General features: G+C 31.2%; 1 non-coding gene across 1 annotated transcript; it reads left to right on the top strand.

Annotated features, from left to right (window-relative positions):
- The first annotated feature begins 4,076 nt into the window (after window positions 1–4,076).
- On the top strand, window positions 4,077–4,157 carry TRNAL-AAG (transfer RNA leucine (anticodon AAG)). Its single transcript has one exon. It is a non-coding gene; the product is annotated as a tRNA-Leu (tRNA).
- Window positions 4,158–9,868: the final 5,711 nt, after the last annotated feature.

The raw sequence follows: 9,868 nt of genomic DNA, 5'->3' as shown, positions 1-9,868 counted from the left end.
CTCGAAAATATCATATCAGTATATTAAAAAATCTAGGTAAATATTTAATCTATACATTTTCGATAATATTGAGATATTAAACCTAAAAGAATATCAAGTGTAGAAAGATAAAACTCTTAATCAAATCTTTTTAAACTAAAAAAATATTATCAAAGAATTAATATTCTTTTCAGAAAGTTTCGTCTCATAAAATTAAATGAATTTCTCAAAAATGTTTATGTTTTTTAAAAATACTTTTCTATCCCAATCGCATTCAAATTTATTGGAGTCAACACAAAATAGACCTTCCATATGGTGATGGGGACGTAAAATAATTGTATTTTATGCATCGAACAATTAGTCAAACACTCAAACTCTATGAACATGCATGTATATAATAGTAGATGATATCGCGGAACCTAAATATCTTCTAAATTGTGAAAAAGTTTTCCCTTTGATTACATCGTAGTTTACTTGTTCAAATGTGTTTTGCATTTGGAGCTTTTGTCAAACATCCCTTGTTTCATATTTAATTTGTACTCCGTAATCTGCGACTTTCCTTTCGTTTATTGAACTCTAATAATTTTCTATTGCACAACTATGTTGGACTAGAAAAATTGACATGAACCAATAACAGATTACTTGTGAAACAACACGTCTTTTTGTTATTTTTTTATTTTTTTATCGCGTAAAAATTTATGATTTGCATTTAATTTAGTCCCTTTGGATATGATTCCTGATTTTCATCTCAATGTACAAAATATAGCGTCAAAACAAAATTTCTTACATTAATGTATTATGACTATGATATTGATGGAATAATCAATCGGATTATATATAGGCTCTACTTGGCGATTTCACATTTTAAATTTGACTCGTAATGTCAGCAAAAAACATATTTAGGAACTCAAGTACTATTATCTTTGTCCAAATGTGCATTAGCTACTTGCAATATATTTATTTTGAGACAATTTATAGTTCAAGAACATATTAATATGCTTTATATGTGGACTAATTATAAGATTTTATGCCTTGTTTTATGGGCAAAACTATTGTGTATAGTCAAGATTTTAAAAAAACTCACTTAAACGATGTTTTTACTCTCGTTTAAAATTTAGGACTCTTAAGCTTGATGAAGAGCCAATTTTCATAATACAAGATTTCGTTTATATTTTTGAACAGATATGTTTTATTAAATAGTAAAAACAATATTAAGTATAAACATGACATACTATTTGATAATGGGCTTATTCTTCTGTATAATATTTCGTACATTTGTAAGAAATATTAATTATTGAAATTTTAATATTTTATGTTATTAATTTATAACTGGAAAATTTATTCATATAATTTAAAATTTATATATGGTCATTCTATTATTGATTGTTTGACTTAAAATAATTAAAATTATGATAAAATTGAAAAAACACTTACATTTAATCCCATATTAATCTACTAATTATGTTTATAATTTGACCACGACGACTCTTGTCTTCTAAAACCTTGATTTAATTTACTGTGTGACAAGGTTCAATTATAATGTATATATTTATATAGATTAAATTAAATGGGGTCACATGTGAATTATTAATGGGAAAGTAAAGAATAAAAATTATTAATGAGAGTGGGTGCGATGGCGCATGCCATGAGCCATTTCAACTGCCTAATAATGACTCATTTATCACCACTCTTGAATGAACACAATGACGCAGCTCAAGTGAAATTTGCACATTATTACCAAAATAATAATAATAATAATAATAATAATAATAATAATAATAATAATAATAATCAATGTCACCACCCAAATAGCATCAATGGTCCTACGAAATTGATGCCAAAATAAATAAATAAATAGATTATTCTTCTTGGGTTGGGATATCCGTGTATCGATCGATGGTGAGTTATACAAGAAGATCGAATTAGTTTTTATGTTTATTTAGCTATAAATTAAACACATGATTAAATTTAATACACAGGTAATATTAAAAATAAATAAAAATTTAACCATGAATTAGGCAAGTTAGTTCAAAACCCTAGCCAGGGTTGGACCTCCAACTGAAGGGTTGAGATTATTAGATGCACTTCATTATGGTAACATGTGTACTGTTACATAGCTTCCTCGTCTTAATGTATTTATTATATTCTTATAATGTGCAAATTTATATTTCAAACTTTTCTTATTCATCTAGATTAGGAGTGTGGGAAATTTGGTACAGTACCCGCTACCTAATCCCCTATGGGTTTGGCCGTTTGGGTTGTTTTTCTTTAAAAAGATCGGGTTCCGGTTGAACTCGAATGATAATTTTAAGAGTCCGGCATAGCGGTCCGACCAACAAAACTCGAGCCGCGTCCACCTTTGGGAGATGAATTATTTGAAACTAACATATTTTAGGCTATGATCGGGGGGGGGGGGAAGAAATTCCAATTCCAAATTTATTTATTTTTCTGAAATTTTTTTTTAACATACAAGTATACAACTTAATTATATTGCAAAAATCTGAATTTCTCTCTCATTAAGAAAAAAACCATTATATTAATTTTACTTATTCCATTTACCTATTTATTCTATTACATTACATACTTCTCTTTCCATGTGTCAAGTTAATTATTTTTATTAAAAAAATAAAAATTATTACTATTAGTACTTTTCTCAAAGACCTGAGTTGACTTACACTTTAATTCAATCAAACTTCAGTACCAATGCCATGCAATTACGCATGACAGTAAACACATTTTGTAAGCAATAAAATAAAATAAAAACAAAACTATATTATGTTGCACAAAATATATATGTATGGAAAAAGGGGAAAAAACATCAATGCATGGAATTATAAATAAGAAATAATAAATGCATATAAATAACTAGTCTAAGGTAGGTGTACCAAATTAGTTGAGAAAACCAACTGCAAATTCAAAGGCGACGAAATAAATTAAATGTTTTTTGCCCAAGTTCACTGCTTTTTTCTTATGATCAATTTAAATTTATTTAATGGTTTTTATAAAAATTAATTAAATGCTATAATGTAAAATTCAAGATGTTCCAAAGGAAAAAGAGGCAAACCAGATGCATGTTTATACTTTAGATAATAAAATAAAATATCATATAAATATCCAAAAATTCTTTATATGTTACTTTTAATTCTTTTATGCAAATTACATTAAGTAAATCTGAACGAGAAAGAAATCGTAGGGCATGTTAGCGAAAATTTTTATTTTTGAAGTAGTGATTAAATTTATATATTATGAAGAAAAAGTATTTGAAATTGAAAAACTGAAAATCAGAAGTGAGTAGTGTTTGATAAATAAGTGACTCTAGTGACGGGTCAACATCCCTTCTCGTATTTATAATATTTTTTCATGAGTGACTCATAACCAATGAGACAAAATTAATTAGTAAGACCGTTTCACATGAATTTTTTTATTTTTACTATAAAACATATATAAAATAAGAATCAGCATTCCACAAACTTTGAGATTTCAATTTTAGAAAAAACAAAAGCTAACCCTGAATTTGAGTTTAAGAAATATATATAAGTGAATTTTTAAGCAAAAAAAGTCCAGAGCCTTTTTTTTATGTTATTTCGAACACTCTATGAAAACAACATTTTAGTAAGTGATTTTTTAAAAAGAATTTAATAAGTGATATTTTCTCCTAGAAAACATAATATTTGAGCCGAAAAATTTATAATGAGATCTATCAATGGGCCTTCTGTGGACTGGACCAGAAGACAATTCCCTGAAATCCCTCGTATAGCCCAACAATTTCATTTTTGTCAAAGTGAAATCATATTTTTGCTCCTGAAAATCTATCGTAACATATAAATGTGTTTCTCAAATAAAAATTTAATAATATATTAGTAATTTAATTGTATAATTTTTTGTGACAATAATTAAAATTGATCGTCAAGAAATAGTTATAGAATAATAATTGTTTTTTGTTTTTAAAATATAAGAATAAAATTGTCACACCTAATATATATGATTATGATTAAATTTTTTTTGGCGTGAAACTAATTAACTAATCCTTGTTTTGAATGGAAAAATGATCAATTTTTATATTACAAATAACATACGATTCTAAAATGTTCAACAGAGTTGAGATGGCCGAGTTGGTCTAAGGCGCCAGATTAAGGTTCTGGTCCGAAAGGGCGTGGGTTCAAATCCCACTCTCAACAATTATCTTTTTATTTCTTATTATTGGGCTGACAACTAGTACGAATGGAAGAGGGTATGTAGGAAAATTTAGATCCGATTAAATAATCGGATATGGGGATGTTGGGGTTCGGGTATGGAGGCGGGTCTGATAAAATTTTACTCATATCCGACTCGATATCCGTTTAAATTAATATATATATATATATATATATATATATTATAATATATACATGTATATTATATATTTATTTGTATTAAAAAAATATTTATTTTCCCAAACCCAACCAAATCGGCACTTTGTCTTTTCTCTTCTCTTTCACGTTTCACCACCTCTTCCTAGGCCTCTCAAAGTTGATGCGCAACCCCACCGATCTCAATGATTATCTTAATCTGGAATGCACGGGGGGTTGGGAACCATCGTGCATTCCGCGATCTCAGGACTCTTATTGACGCAAGAAACCCAAGTTTACTTTTTTTTTTATTGAAACAAAATTGGCTAATGCGCAGTGGCGATTGTGGCAGAATAGATTAAGATTTACAAAGCAATTTGGGGTTGATAATAAAAACAGAAGTGGTGGGCTTATGTTGATGTGGAAAGAGCAATTTGAGGTTGATGTTCAATCATATTCACAGGGCCATATAGATTGTATTGTTAAAACCAGATGGAGTAGTTGGAGATTTACGGGTTTTATGAAAATCCGGTGGTTTCATTACGTCCTATATCATGGTAGCTAATGCGGAGGCTTGCAGGGATTCATGAACTCCAAAATCTACCTTGGATTAGGGAGGAGACTTTAATGAGATTCTCTTCGAATCAGATAAAGTTGGGGGAATAGTTCGAAATTTCGAGCAAAGAAGAGATTTTTCAAAAGCTCTTGATGAATGTGGTCTTTTTAAATTTAATGCATACGATTTAGTAAATTGAATTTTAGGAGCTACACTTATGCTTCAACAAAACGCCATACAATTCAAGGGAGATTATGAGCAAGAGTGCTGTGTGGTGTTCGGATGCACAAGACATGACAACGATCACTATGGAATACTTTATCGATCTATTTGCAACAACACAACCATCAGCACATGAGACAAGGATGGATGCTTTCAAGAGCTGTGGTGGGCTGTAGCCCAGCCCAATTTTTTAATTTTTTTTACTACCCAGTACCAATATAATTGTCCATCTTTCTATTCTAGCCAGCCCACCCTTTCAAGTCCAGCCCATCTCCATAAAATTTAATTATCCTTTTGTTGCTTTTTCTCAATTTAAGATTTTGTTCTTCTCACACGCATAAACATTGGTGATTGGACAACGACATCGGCAGTCTCCCTCCAACGCAGGTTAATTTAATTTTTTAATTTTTTTGTTTTCTCCTTTCGGATTTCTTAATCATACAATTTATTTGATCATTTGTTTTTTTTTGTATCCATGTTCATTTCGATGACCAGTATTTGAGGACTTTTCGATCAGATTCTTTTCGAGTCGGTCTTGGAAGTTAGAATACTTTGTCAAGTAAGTCTATTTAATATTTAAATCATCACACCCCATTTGCATTTAGTGTTGCATCTTCTACATGATTTGTTAGCATTACTTTTTAATTTATGTTTCCTAAAAATATTATTATTTAAATTTATTTATAATTAAATAATATGTAAATGCACTTCTTATTTAATTTGAAATTGGCAGGCATTGAAGTAATAATGTCGATATAAATTTGACGAATTTACACAGAATTAAGTTGGACCACCATTATTTTCTCCTTTATATGTACTAGGGTTGTGAATTTTTTTATTTATATGTATCAGTGTATGTAATATGTGTGGGTTTATGTATAAGTGGATTACTTATTAATGCCATTGGATTTTGTTTTTTATTAAAATAATTTTTCTTATGTAATTTATTTATTAAAATATTTTCCTTTACAAACTTTAATTGCTAAATAAAGACATGGGTGATAAATTGATTGTTATTTTCTTGATTGTTATCTTATTATTTTTTTAGGAATATAAATTGAACTATTACAAAATAGAGCATCAATCTGCTCAAAGAAAGGAAAGACATTGATATCTTCTTTCTTTAAAAAGAGAGATCATTAAACTAGTGAAAATACTTCAATTTCTACGGTCTCTACAATGGACCATCAATCTAGTGAAAGTCTTCCAATTAGTGTCCAAATTCCTTCAATTTCCTCACCTAGAGATGACCATCAGTCATCCTCCAATTGTATTGAACGAGATCTGAAAAAAAAACAAATATGTGAATATAATGTTAATCTACGAGATGAGATAAGACGTTCATATCTGAAAATGAGACCTTATCAACCAGATATGTTGGAGTATCCGGGTATAAAATTTGGAAGTCAGAATCGTCATTTTTAAAAAAATGATTCCAGAGATTTCATTGGTTGGAGTATTCGCCTTCTACAAATAAGGCATATTGTTTTTATTGTTTTCTTTTTCTGAATGATGTTAATTCAACAAATATTTCAGCACTTGTCAATGGAGGATTTGACAATTGGATTAGAGTAAACCAAGGGAAGACGTGCATTTCTTGCTCATATTGTTTTTGCAGCATCTTCGCCTCATATTATGTGCGAGAGAAGGGCTGAAAATTTGATGAGGCCCTCACAACATATTGACAAATTTATGCATGCCCAATATAAAGAGGAAAAGGAGAAAAATCATTTGCGTCTGAGGACCTCAATTGTGGTTGTTCGCTGGCTAGCACTTCAAGGTTGTGCCTTTAGAGGTAATGATGAATCTTTATCTTCATTTAACCGTGAGAATTTTCTTAAGTTGGTGAAGGCTTTTGCAAAAATGAGTACAAAAATTTATAAAGTTGTACTTGAGAATGCTCCCAAAAATGCCCAATATATTTCTCCAAAAATTCAGAAAGAGATTTTGCATATTATGGCCAATAGAGTACGACAAATGATTTCGTGAAGAAATTGGAGATAATTGTTTCTGTATTATTGTTGATGAAGCATGAGATATATCTAAAAGAGAACAAATGATCATTATCTTGAGGTTTGTGAATAATCATGGGATTTTGACAGAAATATTTCTTGTCATCAAAAGTGTTAGTGACACTACCTCATTGAATCTGAAAAAAGAAATATCATATGTTCTTGTTTATCATGACCTCCAAGTTAAGAAAATTAGAGGCCAAGGATATGATGGTGCTAGTAATATGCGTGGCGCGTGGAATGGACTTCAGGCATTATTTATTAGAGATTGTTCATATGCATATTATGTTCACTGTTTTGCCCATCTATTACAACTGACATTGGTTTTTGCAGCCAAGGATGCCAGTGTTATTTGGAAATTCTTTTCTTATTTGGATAATATTGTTAATATTGTCACTTCTTCCACCAAGAGCATTGCTGAGTTGCATACTGCACAGAGAAATGAAATTGAGCATATTTTGGCAACTGGAGAACGTGATTCTGGAAGTGGGGCCAATCAGATTGGTAATTTGTAGCAAGAAGGAGCTACTCGTTGGAGTTCTCACTATGACTCGGTAAAAATCTTGATACGTATGTACGCTGCAACTTGCAAAGTTTTTGAAGTTCTTAGTGAAAATTATCCAAATGGAAGAGCTAAGGCTGAAGTTCGGGGGATTTATAGAAACATGGCAAGCTTTGAATTTGTGTTCATTTTTCACTTGATGCATAAAATTATGAGAACAACAAATACTCTTTGTCAAATTCTTCAAAGAAAATCTCAAGACATTTGACAGCTTTTGCATTTGTCTCCACTACCAAAACTATCCTTCAAGAACTTAGAGAATGTGAATGGGAAGAATTTATTCATGAAGTAAAAGTTTTTTGTTCAATAAATGAAATTTATGTGCCTAACCTTATTGTTTATACAAGATCGGTCATTCCCGTCAGCAAATCACAGTTGAGCATCATTACCACTTTGATGTTTTTAATGCAGCAATAGATTTCATCTTGAAGGAGTTAAATACTCGATTTAATGAGTCATCAGTGGAAATTCTTTCTTTTAGTACAACTTTAGACCGAAAAATTCATTTGACTCATTTAACAGTGATGATATTTGCAAGCTTTCTACGAATTTTTATCCTAAATATTTCACATATCAAGATATCATTGCTTTGGAGTATGAATTGGTACATTATAAACTTGAAGTTATGCAGAATTTGAAGGTTTCGACACTTGTTGAGTTGTGCCAACAATTGACTGAGAGTGGAAAGTCAAAAATTTACGTTATGTTGACTAGATTGATTCATCTTATTTTGACGTTACCTGTTTCTACCGCCACTACCGAGCGAGCATTTTCAGCAATGAAGCATGTGAAGACGACACTTCACAATAAAATGGAAGATGACTTTCTTGTCGATTGTTTGACACTCTATATTGAACGAGATTTAGGTACGGATATAGATGTAGATTCTGTTATAGATGAATTTATGTTTCAAAATCTCGTAGGGCTCAAATTTTTTGAACAATATAATATTTATATATATAATATATTTTTTGATAATAATATATAATTTATTATATTAAGTTCAACCCCCCCCCCCCCTTTCTAATTCCTGGATCCGTCCCTGACAGGAGATCGAAGCAGTAGCTGAGCAGATAGACACACTACCCTAATTTAGCAAAATTTATGGCCCTTGATAGGAAATGAGATTACTAGGGCTGCACTTTCAATTCTTAATGATCAAGGAGATGTGACGGAATGGATTTCAACACTGATAAATCTTATTCCAAAGATTAAAGAACCTGGGTCTCTCAAAGACTTCCGTCCGATAAGTTTATGCAACTCATGTTATAAGATTGTAGCTCGATCGATTATAAACATATTAAGGCCGATCCTTGATCAAGTGGCTGATATACATAAAAGTGCATTTATATCGGGTCGGATGATTTTGGACAATGTGATCGTTGACTTTTAGAGCATGCATTGGATCAAAAATAATAGAAAGACTAAAACAGGTTGTGCCGCATTAAAGCTAGACATGAGCAAAACCTATGACCAGGTTGAATGAACTTTCTTAATAGCAGTGATGATTAAGCTTGGCTTTGCGGTGCAATGGGTGAATATGATCATGAAGTGTGTCACTACAGTCTCTTACTCAGTTAGAGTAAATCAGGAAATTTTCGGTGATATAAAGCCACATCATGGATTAAGGCAAGGTGATCCACTCTACCCTTATTTATTTGCTCTGTGTGCTCATGGGTTATCGTCAATTATTACTAAAGAAATGGTTCAGAATCAGTTCAAAGGGGTCAAATTTTCAAATTTAAGTCCGAAGATCTCCCGCCTTTCTTTGCCGATGATAGCCTCATCTTCTTCCGAGCATAGAATGATTGCACGCAGGTTCATCGATTCCTACAGATTTATGAGAGTGCGTCAGGACAAATGGTAAATTATGATGAATCGGAAATCACTTTCAGCCAAAATACACCATCACAGATCATTAATGAGATTAAAGCAGAACCTTCGATGGAGGTGGCAAAGGGTCATGAAATGTACTTGGGGCTCCCGACATTTTCCTTGAGAAACAAAAGTCTATAATTTTTATATACTCTAGAGCACATTTCAAACAGGATAAAGGACTGGAATTCAAAAATTTTCTCGTTGGGAGGGCATGAAGTTCTAATCAAATAAGTTATTCAAGAAATACCATCTTATGCGATGTCGTGTTTCAGGCTGTCGAAAGCGCTACATCAGGAAATCGAGAAAATATGCTCAAAATTTTGGAGGAATA

The sequence above is a fragment of the Henckelia pumila genome, unplaced genomic scaffold (assembly GCF_033568475.1).
Source record: "Henckelia pumila isolate YLH828 unplaced genomic scaffold, ASM3356847v2 CTG_466, whole genome shotgun sequence".
Taxonomy (NCBI): domain Eukaryota; kingdom Viridiplantae; phylum Streptophyta; class Magnoliopsida; order Lamiales; family Gesneriaceae; genus Henckelia; species Henckelia pumila.
The sequence above is the reverse complement of the archived record's forward strand: the minus strand, read 5'-3'. Positions and strand labels throughout refer to the sequence as shown.